Genomic DNA, 19,089 nt, shown 5'->3' on the forward strand with positions numbered 1-19,089 from the left:
GTATTCTGGTGGAATCGTAATAAACCTTGAATACTATAGTTAGAAAGTATTTTGCTCCCACCCAACTCAACAGGTGGTGTTGTAGGGAACTGCAGCTCTCTGGTGCTGCAGGAATCTCCTCTTGGAAAGCCTCACAGTTCAGAGTCGTTCCAGAATCTAGGAGCAGAAACTAAAGTCTCCTACGACGAGGATGGGATTGGAACCCACACCTGCAGAACTCAATGGATCAGCAGTCCATCACCTTAACCACTCGGCCACCTCGTCTCCTGACCACCATGAGGTGCTGCTTTTTCTGAGCCTTTTAAACAGCTGAACTCTTTGGAGCCCAGTTGTCAGAAATGGACCCAGCAGGAGCCACTGAACACAACTCTGACATCATCAGGCTTCTTCCCAGCAGCTTGGTGCTCCAGAAGGAAGAATCCAGACCATCGCTACATCATCAGAGTGAACACCAGCTGATGTTTACCAGTTGAACAAGCCTTTGACTTCTAAATGACATCCAAGCTCAGATTCTCTTGTCCTGATAGAACAAGTCAATGTTGAAGAAGATGAGAGCACCAGTCTCTTTCATCCAATGCTGGAACAGCGCTAGACTGAAGGTTAAAGGCAAGTTTTGAACTGAAGAAGCTTCTTGGACCTCTAAACTTCTTAACTCACTTTCTCCAAGAACTGCGCCTGGACGACGGCCGTTTCCAGCGGTACTTCTGGCTGACGAGGTTCCTGTTCGATGACCTGTTTGTGAGGATCGGTGCCAGAATATCAAGGACCGACACCAACTCCAGGCTCCAGGACCGTTGACATGACTTCCCCTACGCCAGGGGAATCTCAACACTGACCGGCTCTCTGGACTCATTGTCCTGAGAATTTGTCACAAAAGTTGAATATTTTCAAATGCATGAATACGCGTCACTCACGTTCCCGGCGAGTACACACACACGGGTTCAGCTCTCTACATGGACTTTACATGTGAACTTGTTGCACGAAAAATTTGTGTCACGATTGATGTGAACATGCCTTAAGGCTGTGTGGGCTGACATCACAGTGAAATGACAGAGATCACAGAGCCTTTGAGATCACAGGCTGAGATCCTTTACTCCCTAAAATGAAGAAAATGAATGTTGTGTCTGTGTTTGTGTTGCTGCATCAGTTAAACAGTGACTCTACCAGAGGTGGTGTAGCTCAGTGGTAGAGCGCATGCTGAGCATGTATGCGGCCCTGGGTTCAATCCCCGGCATCTCCAGCTGGTCCTGTGTAGCCTTCATCTTATCTGCTAAAGTGATCCTTAAATGTGACAACAGTCGATTAACTATCAGAAGACATCTTCTACATGTTCAAGGTGGGTGAACTTTCCACAGATATTCAAAATTACTTTTGAAATGAAAACATAGATCAAACCTGCTCTGTCAATCACCCACAATGGGCGGATCGTCCCACTCCCTATCAGGTTCCCCACCCAGGAGGCTCCCTCTCCCTATCAGGACTAGAAATCCATTGGGGTCTCCCTGCTCAGGTAGGAGTCCTGCCCACAACATTAAGCTGTTAATGTTCGAGAGGAGACAACATCTGATCTTTGTTAGATCCACCAGTCAAAGGTCTTCTTTTTAGGCTGTAGCAGCTGAGAATGAGGGACTAATAACCATCTTAGTGAGGACATTTTGAAACATGATGACATTTTATTGACTTGTAGCACTGCAAAAATCATCTCCCCTCCAAAAACCCTCTTCTCCAACTCTGTACTCAAGTTGTCTCCTCATCAGACACCACAGGATCCAGGACGTTCAGTCAAAAAATCATTAGTGATTTCAAAAATGTCCATCAGACACAAAATAAGACTTCAAACAGGTTTACAACTTTATTTGATGTTGACCCATTTTGTCCATTTTGCCTCCACACTGTACTTCATCACAGCATTTAACATCAGGACTGCTCCCAGAGCAGCTCCATGACCTCATCCCAGCACCACAGTACCGCCCAAGTTCATCAAGGACAGCAAACATGAGCAGGTCTAGATTCACCTCCATCTTTGGAGGCTGTTGAATTTCCTCCTGAGGACCGTCAGGCTGTTTCCTTACTTTGCTGTGACCCAACAGCAGACAGCAACAAGGACTGTGGTGAACTTGGTAAAATCACCATCTGGAGTCTGGACCAAGATGCTGATGTGATCCTTTGATGAGTTTAGAATCAGTCAGAGATCAATGCTCAGAACCCAGAGATCAGAGACTGAATTCAGACATCAAACACAGAATGCAGAGATCAAAGACAGAATTCAACGATCAATCAATGTGAGGAACCAGCGTCTCATGTGAAGATGCTTCTGAACTCATGAAGTGAAATCCTACCAAATAGAGATGAATGAGTCCAACTGGACCTGAACAGGAGAGAAATAAAGGGGTTGTAATGTAATTGCTATTTATTTCCAGGCCATGTGAGGGTTGGATTTTGTTCTTTCATGTTGAAGTGAACTGACAGTGGGACTGTGGACCTGGGCTGAAGTCCAGCTCACTGCTGGTTTAATAAACCACCTGATTGTTTTTTCCAATCAGCTCTGATCTGATGGAAGAAACAAAAAGCCAAACTTCATTCGTCCGTGTCCAAACTCCAAGTCTGTTGATGTGCAGCACTCCAGTTATTTGTTTCTTTCCAGACAGAAGCAGGTTGGTGGAGGAATAAAACCTCAAGAGTGAACAAACAGCAATGAGAGAAGTGAATCCTGCACTCAGAGAAGTTGTGTCTGCACTCGCCAACCAGGAAACGCGTCTATCTTCTGTGTGACTGAGGCAGCTGCTGAGAGCTGCGTTTCTCAGCTGTGTGGGGGCGGGACTCTGTCTGGCAGACAGTTGACCTGTCAATCACACACAATGTTGTGGGACACAGACACAAAATGCGAGGTGCCATTTCCATTCTGGGTCAATCAGCTCTGGGACCATTTTGTCTTTTGAATGAAGAAATGCGTTCATTTTGGGTAGCAGCTTGTAAAAATGCCCCGGCTCAACCACCAGACCTCTGTGAACACTGTCAAGAAAAAAAACTGTAAAAAAAACAGTAAAAAGTCTGACAGCAGAGTTTCCAGACGAACACTGTCAAATTACAGTAATTAACTGTTCCAAAAAATTACATGGAATAAACTGTAAAAATACACAGAAGGTTTCACAGTCCAAACTGATGAAAGTACAGTCCATTTAGTGTTGATAAATGTGCATTCAACTGCAGGAAAACAGGCCCATCACGTAAAAAAACATGAAGAACAAGGACCTTTCAGGTTCTTCTCTAAGTTCAGGGCTCTTACTGGTTCATTTATGAAACAAACCAGTCTATGAGCAGGAATTTCCCATTAAAAAAGTTCATTTGACAGTGGAAAAGCAAGCATAGTCCATCAAAATAGCCAAGTTTAAGGTCAATCACTGTCAATTGAAGCTATTTAGTTGTTACTTTATGAAACTGAGCCAACTTTCTACAGTGATTTCCTGTTAGATTCTGGTTTCTCCAAGTACAAAAACTATGACAATGTATAAACACAGAATCTGTACTTTGAACAATAGAGAATTTCTGCATATTTACAGTATCAGTCCATCACTTTAGAGGATTGGAATGTAAAAAAATCATTGGACAATGGAAATCATTTATCCTTTAACGAAACAACTTCAGTGCAGAGTTGATAACTGCACTTCAAACTTTGAACTGGTGTCCACATCAATGTGGAATTTGAGGAGGCCACAGCCACCAAATTTCCCAGAGTTCTTGACTATTTGCAGTCTCTTCCCTTGGAGAAGTCAAGTGGAACTACAAGACAAGGAGCAGAAATCCAAGCTGCTGGTGGACCACGTGGTGCTGTGTTGATGCTACTTTCACACTCAAAGGGGATCGTGCAGGAATGTTCCACACGGTTGACCAAACTTCCATTACAGAAGAGATTCAGGCAGTTCCACCCACGCCATGCATCCTTGTATGCTGTAAGTGTGAGGCAATACAATACAGTATGTTTCAGTGACATACATTTAGACAGAAGACCTGGTTTATTGGGTGATGCTTATTGACATGCCAATTGGATTGTGGTGCCAATATGGCTGACTTGGTCGGTGTAAATCTTATCATCACAAAACAAAGTACACACAAATGTTCAAATTACTTTTCTAGACTTTAGTCCCCAAAGGAATTTCAGGCACCTGAAAGTGACTTTCATAAATCTGTGTGTCTGTGTACATTACATGTCCCCAAAATGGACATAAAAATTATTGGTCCCCAATCTCAAGGATAAAATGATGCGACAGTGATGTAGTAAGAGTTGCTACAAACGTCAAAATGATGCTACAGTGATGTAGTGAGAGTTGCTACAAACCTTAAATGATGCTGCAGTGATGTAATAAGAGTTGCTAAAAAACCCCACAATGATATTGTCAGGAATGTAGAGAGAGTTGCGACTAACCTAAAATGAGGCTACGTGATGTAGTAATAGTTGCTAAAAACCCCAATAAGATGCTGTCAGTAATGTAGTGTGAGTTACTACTAACCTATCAAATGATGCAACAGTGATGTGGTGAGAGTTGCAAAAAACCTCAAAATGATGCTACAGTGATGTAATAAGAATTGCTACTAATCTAAGAAATGATGGCCAGTGATGTAGTGAGAGTTGCTACTAATCTAAGAAATGATGCTACAGTGATGTAGTGAGAGTTTCAACTAATCTGAAAATGATGCTACAGTGATGTAGTAAGAGTTGCTAAAAATCTAAAAATGATGCTCCAGTGATGTGGTGAGAGTTGCTAAAAACCTCAAAATGATGCTGACAGTGATGTAATGAGAGTTTCTACTAACCAAAGAAATGATGCTACAGTGATGTGGTGAGAGTTGCTACGATGCTCAAAATGATGCTACAGTGATGTGGTGAGAGTTGCTACGATGCTCAAAATGATGCTACAGTGATGTCGTGAGAGTTGCATAAAACCTCACAATGATGCTCCAGTGATGTCGTGAGAGTTGCTACGAACCTCAAAATGATGCTAAAGTGATGTCGTGAGAGTTGCTACAAACCTCAAAATGATGCGAAAGTGAAGGAATGGGAGTTGCTACTAATCTAAGAAATGATGCTAAAGTGATGTCATGAGAGTTGCTACGAACCTAAGCAATGATGCTCCAGTGATGTGGTTCGAGTTGGTGCTAATCTAAAAATGATGCTAAAGTGATGTCATGAGAGTTGCTATTAATCTCAAAATGATGCTCACAGTGATGTAATGAGAGTTGCTACTAACCTAAGAAATGATGCTACAGTGATGTAGTAAGAGTTGCTACTCATATCAAAATGATGCTACAGTGATGTAGGGAGAGTTGCCACTCATCTCAAAATGATGCCACAGTGATGAAATGAGAGTTGCTACTAACCTAAGAAATGATGCTCCAGTGATGTAGTGAGAGTTGCTGCGAAACTAAAAATAATGCTACAATGATGTGGTTAGAGTTCCTTCAAACCTCAAAATGATGCTGGAGTGATGTAGTTAGAGTTGCTCCTATCCTCAAAATGATGCTAACAGTGATGTAATGAGAGTTGCTACTAACCTAAGAAATGATGCTACAATGATGTGGTTAGAGTTGCTTAAAAACCTCAAAATGATGCTGACAGTAATGTAAGTGAGAGTTGCTACTATCCTCAAAACAATGCTACAGTGATGTCATAAGAACTGCTCATGAACTCAAAATGATGCTACAGTGATATAATGACAGTTGCTGCGAACTTAAGAAATGATGCAACAGTGATGTGGTGACAGTTGCTACGAACCTAAGAAATGATGCAACAGTGATGTGGTGAGAGTTGCTACTAATCTCAAAATGATGCTCCAGTGATGTAGTGAGTTGCTACTAACCTCAAAATGATGCTAACAGTGATGTAATGACAGTTGCTACTATCCTCAAAATGATGCTGACAGTGATGTAAATAGAGTTGCTCCTAACCTAAGAAATGATGCTACAGTAATGTGGTTAGAGTTGCTAAAAACCTCAAAATGACGCTCCAGTAATGAAGTGAGAGTGGCTACTATCCTCAAAACAATGCCACAGTGATGTAGTGAGAGTTGCTACTAATCTCAAAATGATGCTAAAGTGATACAATGAGAGTTGCTAAAAACCTCAAAATGATCCTGAAGTGATCTAGTGAGTTGCTAAAAACCTCAAACTGATGCTACAGAAAGGTAGTGATAGTTTCTACTCATCTCAAAATGATCCTGACAGTCATGTAGTGAGCGTTGCTAAAAACCTAAAAATGATAATACAGTGATGTAGTAAGAGTTGCTACTAACCTAAGAAATCATGCTACAGTGATGTGGTGAGAGTTGCTACTAAACTAAGAAATGATGCTGCAGTGATGTGGTGAGAGTTGCTACTAATCTAAGAAATCATGCTACAGTGATGTAGTGAGAGTTGCTAAAAACCTCAAAATGATGCCGTCAGTAATGTACGTGAGAGTTGCTACTATCCTCAAAATAATGCGAACAGTATGTAATGAGAGTTGCTAAAAACCTTAAAATAATGCTATAGTAATATAGTGACAGTTGCTCCTTACCTCAAAATGATGCTGACAGGAATGCAGTAAGATTTGCTAAAACTCTCAAAATGATGCTTCAGTGATGTAGTGACAGTTGCTCCTTACCTATAAATGGTGCTGACGGTAATGTAGTGAGTTGCTACTAACCTCAAAATGATGCTACAGTGATGTAGTGAGAGTTGCTACTAATCTAAAAATGATGCGAAAGTGATATGATGAGAGTTGCGAAAAACCTCAAAATGATGCTCCAGTGATGTAGTGAGTTGCTACTAACTTCAAAATTATGCTAACAGTGATGTAATGAGAATTGCTACTATCCTCAAAATGATGCTGACAGTGATGTAATTAGAGTTTCTACTAACCTAAGAAATGATGCTACAGTAATGTGGTTAAGGTTGCTAAAAACCTCAAAATGATGCTGACAGTAATGTAAGTGACAGTTGCAACTATCCTCAAAATAATGCAACAGTGATGTAGTGAGAGTTGCTCCTAACCTCAAAATGATGCTAAAGTGATACCATAAGAGTTGCTAAAAACCTAAAAAAATGATCCTGAAGTGATGTAGTGAGTTGCTAAAAACCTCTAAATGATGATACAATGATGTAGTGAGAGTTACTATCCTCAAAATAATGCTAACAGTATGTAATGAGAGTTGCTAAAAACCTTACAATAATGCTATAGTAATGTAGTGACAGTTGCTCCTTACCTCAAAATGATGCTGACAGGAATGCAGTAAGATTTGCGAAAACTCTCAAAATGATGCTTCAGTGATGTAGTGACAGTTGCTCCTTACCTCAAAATGATGCTACAGAGATGTGGTGAGAGTTGCTACTAACCTAAGAAATGATGCTACAGTGATGTAGTGAGAGTTGCTACTCATCTAAAAATGATGCTAAAGTGATGTGGTGAGAGTTGCTACGAACCTAAGAAAAGATACTACAGTGATGTAATGAGAGTTGCTACTAATTTCAAAATTTTGCGACAGTGATGTAGTGAGAGTTGCTAAAAACCTGAAAATGATGCTGTCAGTAATGTAGGTGAGAGTTGCTACTATCCTCAAAATAATGCTAACAGTATGTAATGAGAGTTGCTAAAAACGTTAAAATAATGCTCTAGTAATGTAGTGACAGTTGCTCCTTACCTCAAAATGATGCTGACAGGAATGCAGTAAGATTTGCTAAAACTCTCAAAATGATGCTTCAGTGGAGTGACAGTTGCTCCTTACCTGAAAATGATGCTGACAGTAATGTAGTGAGAGTTGCTACTGACCTCAAAATGATGCTACAGTGATGTAGTGAGAGTTGCTACTAATCTAAAAATGATGCTACAGTGATATGATGAGAGTTGCTAAAAACCTCAAAATGATGCTCCAGTGATGTAGTGAGTTGCTACTAACCTCAAAATGATGCTAACAGTGATGTAATGAGAGTTGCTAAAAACCTTACAATAATGCTATAGTAATGTAGTGACAGTTGCTCCTTACCTCAAAATGATGCTGACAGGAAATGCAGTAAGATTTGCTAAAACTCTCAAAATGATGCTTCACTGATGTAGTGACAGTTGCTCCTTACCTCAAAATGATGCTACAGTGATGTAATGAGAGTTGCTAAAAACCTCAAAATGATGCTACCGTGATGTAGTGAGAGTTGCTGAAAACCTCAAACTAATGCTGCAGTTATGTAGTGATACTTTCTACTCATTTTAAATTATGCTGACAGTCATGTAGTGAGAATTGCTAAAAACCTCAAAATGATGCTACAGTGATATGGTTAGAGTTGCTAAAAACCTCAAAATGACGCTACAGTAATGAAGTGAGAGTGGCTACTATCCTCAAAACAATGCGACAGTGATGTAGTGAGAGTTGCTACTAATCTCAAAATGATGCTAAAGTGATACAATGAGAGTTGCTAAAAACCTCAAAATGATCCTGAAGTGATCTAGTGAGTTGCTAAAAACCTCAAACTGATGCTACAGAAAGGTAGTGATAGTTTCTACTCATCTCAAAATGATCCTGACAGTCATGTAGTGAGCTTTGCTAAAAACCTAAAAATGATGCTGCAGTGATGTAGTAAGAGTTGCTACTAACCTAAGAAATGATGCTACAGTGATGTGGTGAGAGTTGCTACTAACCTAAGAAATGATGCTACAGTGATGTGGTGAGAGTTGCGAAAAACTTTTAAATGGTGCTGACAGAAATGTAGTGAGATTTAAACCTCAAAATGATGCTACAGTGATGTAATTAGAGTTGTTACTAATCTAAGAAATCATGCTACAGTGATGTGGTGAGCGTTGCTACTAACCTAAGAAATGATGCTACAGTGATGTGGTGAGAGTTGCTACTCATCTAAGAAATCATGCTACAGTGATGGAGTGAGAGTTGCTAAAAACCTCAAAATGACGCTGTCAGTAATGTACGTGAGAGTTGCTACTCATCTCAAAATGATGCTACAGTGATGTGGTGAGAGTTGCTACTAACCTAAGAAATGATGCTACAGTGATGTAGTGAGAGTTTCTACTCACCTAAAAATGATGCTGTCAGTAATGTAGTGAGAGTTGCTACTAACCTAAGAAATGATGCTACAGTGATGTAGTGAGAGTTGCTACTAATTTCAAAATGATGCTACAGTGATGTAGTGAGAGTTGCTAAAAACCTGAAAATGATGCTGTCAGTAATGCAGTGAGAGTTGCTACTAACCTAAGAAATGATGCTAAAGTGATGTAATGAGAGTTGCTACTAACCTAAGAAATGATGCTAAAGTGATGTAATGAGAGTTGCTTCTAACCTAAGAAAAGATACTACAGTGATGTAATGAGAGTTGCTACTAATTTCAAAATGATGCTACAGCGATGTAGTGAGAGTTGCTAAAAACCTGAAAATGATGCTGTCTGTAATGTAGTGAGAGTTGCTACTCTACTCAAAATGATGCTAAAGTGATGTAATGAGAGTTGCTACTAACCTAAGAAATGATGCTACAGTGATGTGGTGAGAGTTGCTACTAACCTAAGAAATGATGCAACAGAGATGTGGTGAGAGTTGCTACTCATCTCAAAATGATGCTACAGTGATGTGGTGAGAGTTGCTAATAACCTAAGAAATGATGCGAAGGTGATGTTGTGAGAGTTGCTACTCATCTAAAAATGATGCTAAAGTAATGTAGTGAGAGTTGCTACTAACCTAAGAAATGATGCTACAGTGATGTGGTGAGAGTTGCTACTAACCTAAGAAATGATGCTACAGTGATGTGGTGAGAGTTGCTACTAACCTAAGAAATGATGCTACAGTGATGTAGTGAGAGTTGCTACTCATCTAAAAATGATGCTAAAGTGATGTGGTGAGTGTTGCTACGAACCTAAGAAAAGATACTACAGTGATGTAATGAGAGTTGCTACTAATTTCAAAATTATGCTACAGTGATGTTGTGAGAGTTGCTAAAAACCTGAAAATGTTGCTGTCAGTAATGTAGTGAGAGTTGCTACTGTACTCAAAATGATGCTAAAGTGATGTAATGAGAGTTGCTACTAACCTCAGAAATTATTTTACAGTGATGTGGTGAGTGTTGCTACTAACCTAAGAAATGATGCAACAGTGATGTGGTGAGAGTTGTTACTAACCTAAGAAATGATGCAACAGTGATGTGGTGAGAGTTGCTAAAAACCTCAAAATGATGCTGACAGTAATGTAGGTGAGAGTTGCTACCATCCTCAAAATAATGCTAACAGTATGTAATGAGAGTTGCTAAAAACCTTAAAATAATGCTATAGTAATGTAGTGACAGTTGCTCCTTACCTCAAAATGATGTTGACAGGAATGCAGTAAGATTTGCTAAAACTCTCAAAATGATGCTTCAGTGATGTAGTGACAGTTGCTCCTTACCTCAAAATGATGCTGACAGTAATGTAGTGAGAGTTGCTACTAACCTCAAAATGATGCTACAGTGATGTAATTAGAGTTTCTACTAAACTAAGAAATGACGCTCCAGTGATGTAGTGAGAGTTGCTACTTTCCTCAAAATAGTGCTAAAGTGATGTAATAAGAATTGCTACTAACCTAAGAAATGATGCTCCCGTGATGTGGTGAGAGTTTCTGCTTACCTCAAAACGATGCTGATATTGATGTTGTGAGAGTTGCTACGAAACTCAAAATGATGCTACAGTGATGTAGTGAGAGTTTCTACTAAAGTCAAAAGGATGCTGACATTAATGTAGTGAGAGTGGCTTTAAACCTCAAAATGATGCTACAGTGATGTAGTGAGAGTTTCTACTAATGTCAAAAGGATGCTGACAGTAATGTAGTGAGAGTGGCTTTAAACCTCAAAATGATGCTACAGTGATGGAGTGAGACTTGCTACTCATCCCAAAATGATGCTACAGTGATGTGGTGAGAGTTGCTAAAAACCTCAAAATGATGCTACAGTGATGTGGTTAGAGTTGCTAAAAACCTCAAAATGATGCTACAGTGATGTCGTGAGAGTTGCAACTATCCACAGAATAAAGCTAGTGATGCAGTGAGAGTTGCTCCTATCCTCAAAACGATGCTACAGTGATGTAGTGAGAGTTGCGACTAACCTAAGAAATGATGCTAAAGTGATGTGGTTGGAGTTGCTACAAACCTAAAAGTGATGGTAAGCAATGTAGTGAGAGTTGCTACTCACCTCAAAATAATGCTAAAGTGATGTAATAAGAATTGCTACTAACCTAAGAAATGATGCTCCAGTGATGTGGTGAGAGTTTCTGCTTACCTCAAAACGATGCTGATATTGATGTAGTTTGAGTTGCTACGAATCAAAAAATGATGCTAAAATAATGTAATGAGAGTTTCCAAAAACCTCAAAATGATGCTACAATGATGTCGTGGGAGTTGCTAAAAACCTCAAAATGATGCTAGTGATGTATTAAGAATTGCTACTAACCTAAGAAATGATGCTACAGAAATGTAGTGAGAGTTGCTACTAATCTATAAATGATGCTCCAGTGATGTAGTGAGAGTTGGTAAAAACCTCAAAATGTTGCTACAGTAATGTAGTGAGAGTTGCTACTAATCTATAAATGATGCTCCAGTGATGTAGTGAGAGTTGGTAAAAACCTCAAAATGATGCTACAGTAATGTAGTGAGAGTTGCTACGAACCTCAAAATGATGCTACAGTGATGAAGTAAGAATTGCTACTAACCTAAGAAATTATGCTACAGAAATGTAGTGAGAGTTGCTGCTAACCTAAGAAATGAAGCTACAGAAATGTAGTGAGAGTTGCTACGAACCTCACAATGATGCTGACAGTAATGCATTGAGAGTTGCTACGAACCTAAAAATGATGCAAAATGATGTAGAGAGGGTTGCTTAAAACCTCAAACTGATGCAAAAGTGATGTCATGAGAGTTGCTACTAATCTCAAAATGATGCTAAAGTGATGTCATGAAAGTTAATGCTAATTTCAAAATGATGCTCCAGTGATGTAGTGAGAGTTGCTAAAAACCTCAAAATGATGCTGACAGTGATGTAGTCAGAGTTGCTCATGACATCAAAATGATGCTACAGTGATGTAGTCAGAGTTGCTCATGACATCAAAATGATGCTCCAGTGATGTAGTGAGAGTTGCTAAAAACCTCAAAATGATGCTGACAGTGATGTAGTCAGAGTTGCTCATGACATCAAAATGATGCTGACAGTGATGTAGTCAGAGTTGCTCATGACATCAAAATAATGCTACAGTGATGTAGGGAGAGTTGCTCATGAACTCAAAATGATGCTAACACTAACGTGAGCCTATCAAGACCCAGGCCACTATTTGGGTTCATGCATCATTGTTGCTGACCAATGGTCCAACTTCATCAGTCAGTCAGTCAGAGACATTAGCATTTGTCGGCCTGGCCTGCTGCCAAAGACTAACACTGCTTTAGTTGATTTACCTGTGCAGCCATGTCACGCTCCTCTCGGCCACCTCCACGGTCAGACGCCAGGTTAAACCAGCCAATGGCGTAAGAATCACTCTCAGAATCTGAAGCGCTCGTAGCTGCAGGGTTTTTCCACACAGCTTCTGTTGAGAGACAAAGTCCATCACTTGATGAACTCTCACCAACAGAAATGTGCAGTTTTCCACTCAGGACAGCTGCTGCATGCTGCTGTTTGTAAAAAGAAGGTCCAGTGGATCCGTTCAGTTCTACATTATTCAGCAGAGAGATGTCACCATTGAATAATGACCATATTTCCTACAATTATAGCTCAACCACAGAGGGACCAGGCTACTAGAATGACCTCTGTTTACTAGAAGTGCTTCTCCTATGGTGGTGAACTCCTCAGCTGTCAGTGGAGTCAAATCTGTCTTAGAGAGGCCAGAGGTTCCCACACTGGTTCCCTCTCATCATGCAGCCCTGACAGCTGTGTGTGCTGTTCCAGCGTGTTGGCACCTCACTGATGAGTTTCAGGGTTGGCCCTCCCATCTGTTGCTGCACCTGAGCCAGCTTCTCCTTGGCTGTAGTGCTGATCTGAAGGATGTGACAGTGTTCCTGGCTTTGTGTCTGATGATGGAAGTGGGGATCTGATCACAGGATTTTCTGACTCCTAGATTCAGACGATGTGCAGTGCAGACTGAGTGGTGAATTTGGAGCTGTCTAGTGGATGCTGTCATGTTTGGTGCTGCGTCGCTCACAAGACACTTGACTTTGTTGGTGATGGCCCAGTCCTCCATCATGCCTCTTTGGACTGGGGCCAAACTGTCAGCAGGGTGACTTTGTGGAAAGTCTTGCTCTCCCAACACATTCATTCTCACTAATGCAGTGACAGGTCAGAGCCAAGGGAGCCTCCATGTCCACAGATGTCCACATGGCAGCTGGACTTCCTTTTTCACTCCTTCCCGTTCCTCCTGGTACTTTTTGGCCACCGTTTGTTTGATGGTCTGAAAATGACACCCAGAGTAAATCAATACATTGAAATTAGAGATGAAATAAACTGGAGATATCAACTACTGCTTTAGATCATTTCCACACAAACCTTTCTGGTTGGCAAACATATGAGGCTCAAGGACCTGAACCAGTTCCCTGAACCCTTCCCTCTCAACAGTGCTGAGGGGCTGGCAGTCCTTCAGGATGAAATTCAGCAGAGCCTCATCCAGCATCTGCTTCCTGGAAGCTGGATGGTTAAAGATGAAGTAGAGAAGAAATGAATAGGAATTAATGATCAATGAAGCACCTGTGAGTCAGTTGGAGAGTGGCTGTATACCTGAGTTCATCCTGGTGGATCTGGGACTTCATTCTCATGCCTGGCCCCATCATGCCTCAGCACTGAAGAGGTGCTTTTGTTGAGATGAGACGCTTCTGTCCAACAAATGCCACATTCAACCTGCAGAAAAGAACATGAGTGCTCAGCTAAAAGTTCCTTTCTTCATGGTGACTGGTGTTTCTTAGTCTGAGACCACCAGGTTTCCAATGAGGTGTATCGGATACGTTGTTGTGTGCCGCTGAAATCCGTCCAATTCCGGCGTTGTTTCCTCATGAAATATGTTTGCCTTAAAGCTCATGAAAGTGTTGAACCACAATATCGTTCACCATAACTGAGTCAACTTCAAGATAACCTACTTCTACATTCCAGTCCCGGCTGCTCCTGTTCTGCTGCAGTCCAGAAAACAACAACCCGATACAATTGGCGCTCCTTCCCACAGCTCCGGCCCGGATCCGCATGGTTCCGCTGACTGACTGTGAGACGCGCTCCCTCCAGAGTGGCACAGCCCGATGGGGGTCCTTATCTGGCACGGGGGCGTAAGACAGCTGCGACTGGAAAGCCTGGTTTATTCTGCGTCGAGGGAACGCGTTGCTCTGCTATTCACCGCCAAGCCGCTAGGGGGTGTGGCTTTGTCTTTGTATTGTTTAAGGGGCTCTTGTCGGATTCCTTGGTTTTCTTCCGGTCACAGACAACAATTGTTGGCCATTTGTCAGTCTTTGTAGTGCCAAGAATACTCCTTTCTTCGGCTTGGTCCATTTTTTCTTGGAGCTTTCACCACAGAAACTGTGAAAATGGCGGTGTTGTTGTGCTGCGACTGAACCGGAAATGATGTTTTGAGCGGACCAATCACAGTCCTCGTCGTTGACGTCACCACGCGTCGACGCGACGCAGAAGCATAAATAAGACTTTAGTGGTTTGGAATCTCACGCCAAGCCAGAAAACCAGGTCTTGAGTCAGTCACGTGGTCACTGCCGGTCGGCGAGGCTTTGGACGTCACTAAGTACGTCATCAATACGCGTTTTTCAAAACGAAGTCCTGGATCACTCGACTCATCACTACCGCTGCTACCAGGTTAGCGAGTTAAGGAAACGTTAGCGAGTGTGGAGTGGCACAGAGAACAGAGCTTGGACTCTGCTCGTTTTGAAGAAGAAGAAGAAGAAAAGAAGCGGAAGGCCTCGGTCTTTGTCTCCGGAAGGCTGAGTGGCGCCGGTAGAACCTCAACATGTGCGCCGCGCAGCTGCTGCGGGTGTCGGTCCAGGAGCTGATCCTCGCCGCCGCTGAAGACTTCCTGCTGCAGCTGGGAGAAGGAGACTCAGCGGCTGGAGTCCCGGTGCTGAGAGCGCTGCTCACCGAGCGGCTGGCGGCGGCCGCGGAGCAGATCGTGGCTCTGCTGGAGGAAACCGTGGCGGAGTACGAGCGGGAGAACCGCCGGCAGAGGTTGCTGCTCGATGCCGTGCTGAAGCCCCGAGTCAGGCTGGACAGAGCAGGTGAGTCCCCCCACACTGACCAGGAGAACCGGTGTTGTGTCGCTCCCAGCAGCATCGACCGATGGCGATGTCTGTCTGTTTATGCCACCGCCTCAAAAAACTGCTCCTTTGAGTTTGGACTCGCCAGGTTGGCTATCAAGTGATGCTCCAGTGTAGAATCGTGCCAATGCCAGCCAGCAAGTGTCTCCGGTCCAGTTGTGTCAGCCAGTATCTTTGTGTTTGGTCCTGTTTGGCTCCTCATAACCACTGCAGGCAGGTTTCTCCTCCTCTTCATCAAACTAAGGATCGTTCCAGGCTCACTAATGAGCCCCTCCACTCCATTCAGGCCCAGGTTTAAAATCCTGTCAGCTCAATTCTGTCAGTGAGCAAAGAAGTGGAGGAGCAGAACACAAGAGGGGAAGGAAGTCAAGGGTTCACCTGTTGAGGGATTTCCTCTCTGTGAGATTGAGACTGAATCAAGATGTGAGACAGGACAAGAGAAACTCAAGCTTTGGCTCCTTTGTGTTATTTTTCTGAAATGGAGCACTTGATTTGAACATGCACAGCTATATTAATATGCTCTTATTTTGAAATGCAGCCCTACTTTTATTAGTCAATGAGACACCATCATACACATCTGCAGTCATTCAAGTATGTTCAGTTTGAAGTTACGTGATAACAGATCTTAGTTGATTTCTGTTTCTGTCTGTTGCTCCACTGTTTCAGAGTCAAATGAAGAGATTTATGATGTTGCTGTTTGTGTCCTGCAGATGTGGAGCAGCTGCTGGTGATTAAAGAAGAGGTTCCCCCTGAGCTGCAGGACCCAGAGCCCCCCCACATTAAAGAGGAGTGGGAGGAGCTCTGGACCAGTGAGGAGGGAGGGCAGCTTCAAGGGCAGCAGGAGGCTGATATCACCACGTTCCCCTTCACTCTGGTCCCTGTGAAGAGTGAAGGGGACGAAGAGAAACCTCAGTTCCCACAGCTTCACCAGAGTCTAACTGAGGAGAACTTGAAAGAAGAGTCTCTGAGCAGCAGCCCAGTTCATCCTCTGAAAACAGAAGCTGATGGAGAAGAGAGTGGAGGACCAGAACCAGAACCAGCCAGCAAGACTGAAAGAGAATCAGAAATCATCAGGAACGTGAACTTTGGTCCTTCTGAATCTCAGACAGAAGTCAGTAAGGATGAGCGTCCCTTTAGGTGCTCAACATGCAGTAAAGGTTTTAATTACAGAAAGAGTTTGGTTCTACACATTAGAACACACACTGGGGAGAAACCGTTCCCCTGCTCAGTTTGTGGCACAAGATTCTCAGAAAAGCGACATCGGAAAAGACACATGAGAATGCACACTGGAGAGAAACCATTCCCCTGCTCGGTTTGTGGCAAAGGACTCTCAGACAAGGGATGTCTGAAAAGACACATGAGAACACATACTGCAGAGAAACCATTCCCCTGCTCAGTTTGTGGCACAAAATTTTCAGAAAAGGGATGTCTGAAAAGACACCTGAGAACACATACTGGGGAGAAACCATTCCCCTGCTCAGTTTGTGGGAAAAGATTCCCTGTTCAGGGAAGTCTGAAAAAACACATGAGATTGCACACTGGAGAGAAACCATTCCCCTGCTCATTTTGTGACAAAAGATTCTCAGAAAAAGGAAATCTGAAAAGACACATGAAATTGCACACTGGAGAGAAACCATTTGTCACGCCCTGGCACTGAACCCTGAAGGAAAGTGAGTGGATTATGGTCTGTGTAGACAATGTGTTTACACAGCAAATAATTATGAGAACACACATGAAAACACACATTTTAGAGACATTAATTTTGCTGAGTTAGTTGCTACAGCTCCTCAGATCAGGAAACTTGAGACGACACAATGGAAAAACTTCTTTGCCCATTCTGCCCATGCCTGCTCCTACACAGACAGAGTGGTCCTGCTCAGGCCTGCTGCTGGGCACCACTGAAGCAAATACACGGTTGCTATGCAACGGACTAGTTGGACTTCCGATGTCCGGGAGGGCCGGCTGTAACATACAGGATGAATTTTCACAGTGAAGTTCTTCTTCTTCTTCTACAGCTGAATTAAAGTGTAAACAGCCATCCACACTCCTTTTAACTGTTTTTTATAGACTTGTCTTGTATTAAACGTTCTGTACACTTAAAGTTCTCAGTGATTTTGTTTCCACATCAAGGCTCTACTTTATCACCACTGAGGCTTTATGCTGCTTTAAGTGTATGTTATTGTTAATTTGTCTGTTTATCTGCTGCCCCCACAACCTGCATTAGGAGATAATTAGCGGTATGCACCGAAAACCAGTTTGCTGTATAACCAAATCCCTGCAATTGTCAATAATAATAACAATAATAATAATAATAATGATACAAGAACACACCTAAGGTTCATTTTGTGCCTGAATTTTCCTTTAAGAGCTAGAAAAGATGGATTTTATTGGAAGCCGGTGCAGCGAAGCTAAGACTGGGTGATATGGTCTCTCTTCCTATTTCCTGTCAATATGTGTGCAGCTGCATCCTGGAGCAGCTGCAGAGTCTTTCACCACTTGTCAGTGCAGCCTGATCATAAAGAACTACAATTCCTCTCATTGTGTAGTTACCCACAGCAAGATGAGCAAGAGGACCAGGAACAAACCCTGCTGTGAGGGAGGAGGACCACCGAGCTCCCAAAAGAAGGACTTTGTCGTCATCTCGGCTGGAGAGCCTGCTGGGGCAGAACTTTACTAATGCTCAAGTGCAACAGCCCAGCAGGTCTGCCTGTGCCAGGGCTCAGGAAGAAGTTAAGAAGTACTGTAGTTCTCCACCTCTCCGTCTCTGGGGACCCTCTTGACGGGTGAGGTGGGAATGAGCTACGTTTTCCTCTCATTTCCAGGCTTCCCAAAAGGTACCAATGTGTTTTTTTTCAACAGCAAAATAAAATACAATAGAAATGAGTTCAACTCTTGTTTTTATTCCAAATATATTGTTTTTTGAAAATTTTTGTTGCAAAAATGTGAAAAAGTGCATGAATAAACAAATTAAAGATGCATCAATAATCATTTTGTGATTGAATCGTAGCCCCTGAATTTTAATAATCGAATCGTGAGGTGTCCAAAGATTCCCACCATTAATTGCAGTAGAGTTTCCAAGATATTCCACTATTTTCTTGTTGTATAGGAGAGGCTTTGATGTCTGTCTCTGATGTCGAAACTCTGACTCTGATGTCATTGGTGCTGACTTAATTCTACCCCCTGACAGACTGGGAAGGCTCCTATTGGTGATGTCATCATAAATCTATGAAGGTCTTGTTTCAGTGTCAGGAACCAATCAGAGCAGCCTCCTCCTGACTAAACAGCTCTACTCATCAAGCCCCTGACCTCAGACTCTTCTTGGTGAACTGATCAGAGATCAGATTAGTAGAGAAGCAGTGACACAAAGGGAAACTTCCTCATTCCCTGAACGCAGCTTCATCAAACAGAGCAATGCTAACTGTTCACCTGCAGTAGTGATGTCATCAGGACAGGAAGTTGATCAGACATGGGAACTTTGACTCAGATCAACCAGGGAGGGAGGAGTTCTCAGAGTCTGATTGTGCTGATGAATCATCAGAACTCTCCATCATGCCGTGGTCTCAGCGTTTGACCTGAAGTCCCAGGCTTCAAGGGTTCTCCCCAAACTCTCAGGGTGGGTCTGACCACATCTGAGCAGAACACCATGAACAGGCTAAATGAGGACATCTCAGTGTCAAATCTGTCATTTCCTGTTGCCAGTAGGTGGCGCTGTGGTCACTGCTGACCTGCAGATGTGTTCAGACTGGGATGTTGATCAAACCTGGAAGTTTCAAACAGATCTGACAGGTGGAGAGGATTCAGAAGAGTTGAAGCTTCA

At 42.5% G+C, this 19,089-nt stretch overlaps 1 non-coding gene across 1 annotated transcript; it reads left to right on the forward strand.

Annotated features, from left to right (window-relative positions):
- The first annotated feature begins 1,168 nt into the window (after positions 1-1,168).
- trnaa-agc (transfer RNA alanine (anticodon AGC)) lies at positions 1,169-1,240 on the forward strand. The gene has a single exon. It is a non-coding gene; the product is annotated as a tRNA-Ala (tRNA).
- Positions 1,241-19,089: the final 17,849 nt, after the last annotated feature.

Source organism: Aulostomus chinensis, chromosome 1 (genome assembly GCF_037954235.1).
Source record: "Aulostomus chinensis isolate RoL2024-O1b breed Wild chromosome 1, RoL_Achi_v1.0, whole genome shotgun sequence".
Lineage (NCBI taxonomy): Eukaryota > Metazoa > Chordata > Actinopteri > Syngnathiformes > Aulostomidae > Aulostomus > Aulostomus chinensis.